Source organism: Poecilia reticulata, linkage group LG19, assembly GCF_000633615.1.
Source record: "Poecilia reticulata strain Guanapo linkage group LG19, Guppy_female_1.0+MT, whole genome shotgun sequence".
NCBI lineage: Eukaryota > Metazoa > Chordata > Actinopteri > Cyprinodontiformes > Poeciliidae > Poecilia > Poecilia reticulata.
Genome location: NC_024349.1, coordinates 12,295,087 through 12,297,586, shown reverse-complemented (window position 1 = coordinate 12,297,586; position 2,500 = coordinate 12,295,087). Strand labels below are relative to the sequence as shown.

General features: G+C 35.2%; 1 protein-coding gene across 2 annotated transcripts in view; it reads left to right on the top strand.

Annotated features, from left to right (window-relative positions):
* The window catches only part of mta3 (metastasis associated 1 family, member 3), a 30,872-nt gene that overhangs the window by 27,301 nt on the left and 1,071 nt on the right, over nucleotides 1-2,500 (top strand). The window lies entirely within an intron of this gene.

Below are 2,500 nucleotides of genomic sequence, written 5' to 3'. Positions count from 1 at the left end.
AGAAATTTAACTGGACAAAAATCAGAATGTAGAACCAGAAAGCTAAAGGCGTGACTCCATCTGTGACGCAGAAAAAAATGACTTTTTATGACACGTAGTTAAAATACACAGTCAATTTCCTCTTTATATTCTGGTTGATCCTCTTAAATCAAAAGTACTTGAGTTAGACTTTGTTATGCAGGAACACACTCACTCAGTTCACACAGATAAAGATCAATTTGTTTGATGTTTATTGATCCATGTTGGAAATATGTAAAATGCCATAGCAATGTTTTCAGACAGCCTCAACTTTTCTGCTTTTTGTAAAATTTAAATGTATTTTATTGGGATTTTGTGAGATAGAGCAACACAAAGTTGTGCATAAGGTTGGATTTAAAAGGATGTGGTGCCTGAGCAGGAGCCAGTTTTGGTTCCCTATTCACTAAGAAAAAACAAATTCACTAATGCAGATTACAGAATATTAGGTAAYCATACAGATTAGTATGAATTGATGGATGACAGGTTTAATATGACCTCTAACCAATAAGTCATTGTTGTTTTCAAAGAAATAAACAATAACTTTCAGAATCTCAGTAGTAGTTTAAGTAAGACAAAACTTACAAAGAAGTAACTTTTCAACGTTTTTACTAAAAAGTATTAGGTATAAGTGAAATAATCTGATGTTTTCTTGTATTATAAGTTATAATTGTTTCCTGGTAGTACTTTTTCATAAGCATTAAGGAATTACTGACTTAAAACAAGCTCCTATATCTTGTCGAAAAGTTATTTTTAAGCTAGTTTTGTGTTGTTTCAAGTGCAATAAGACATTTGCACTAGGAGCAAGGCAAATAATGCTTAGTGAGACTTTCTGTTTTTGCAGTGTAATGTTTGAAAACATGCATTCATTAAAAAACAAAAAATAAATCTGATGCCGCTCTCATTGGTTTTGCCACAAAAATTGGTTACTGCCCCAAGCATTAACCACCTGACATGCATAATTGTCAAGTGGGAAAAAACATGCATAATTTTCAATGTTTTTTCAAAAATAAAATGTATTTGTATTTATATCAAAGCATAATCATATGTCAGAATGGCCTAGTCAAAGTCCTGATTAAGAAACTGTGGCAAGAATCGAAAAAGAATGTTTCCAAAGATAGAATTTTCTTAGACTTTATTATTATTAAACACTACTTTTTGTTGGTGTCTTTGCATGAAATTCTGATAAAATACAATTAAGTGTTTGGTTGTCAATAATGTAAAAACTTTTGCACAGGAGATGTTCACCAAAGAATTATAACTTAATCTCAACTGAGATTATGCTTCTGATTTCCTATTGTTGTCCTTTTAATGTATCTTCTTTATGTTTGGAATCCCGCTGTAGCTGCTGAAACTCAACCAAACAAGATAAACCCTCGCTCCTCCTTTTCGACCGAATGCAACTCTAAAATGCAACACAACCCCTCAGTCGACGCAGGTTATTTAGATGCAAAGCAGGAAACACGAGGAGGCAAAGAAAGAACCACAATCATCAATCTGCGGGTGTAGTGCACTTTAAGGTTCTGCGTGGAGATCCATGGATGTTGCATGCATATTCAGACGCACTTTAGCTCCACTTGGAAAGGCTGCCTCATAATTTAATGTGCTTGTTGTGTCGGCAGCATGACCGTTTCCCAACTGAGGGAAGAAAATATGAAGATTTAAAGAGCCTTAAATGACCTGCAGGATAACCATGAGTTATCACCTGTACTTTGCATTTGTGTCCAATTGAATCCCATTAGCTCTGCGGCTAGCTGTGTGTCCCTCGGTCTTCCTGGGTTTAGTGCAGCAGGTCGCTGTGGGCTGCTAAGAGCTTCTTGGTTTCTCAGCAGGCTGGAGCTACGTCTGTGCTACAAGCCTGAAAATCCTCTTTGTTACCTTGTTTTTTATTTTATTTGTACTCCTTTATGCTTGATTTTAATGTTTAAGACGCTAGAGCTGCAGCTAACAGCCCTGAAAATGATAGATTTTATGAAACTATGTGAACTAAACAAAGGATTTCTCTGTGCGATTCAAGATAATTGTTTATTTGTATCTGATCAAACAAATTGCAAGACAATGAATGATGAATGCTACTGAGCTGCATCTTGATTTGAGACGTTGCTATAAAAAATAAATTCAGCTGCTGATTTACTGAAGCAACATGTAAACAATGACTACGAGAAATTATGAGAAATTTAGAAAATAGGAATGGAAACAGTTAAACGAGTTTACTGCTGATTTATTGGTGTTTTTATTCATTTTTATTTCATTATTGGTTTTACTTTTTATAAATGGTGGCTCTTTATTGATATTTGTGTTTTAAATCTAGGAATCTAAATAAAAAGAAGTTCTCCATCCATCCATCCATCCATCCATCCATCCATCCATCCATCCATCCATCCATCCATTCACTAATCCATCCATCCATCCATCCATCCATCCATCCATCCATCCATCCATCCATCCATCCATCCATCCATCCATCCATCCATCCATCCATCCA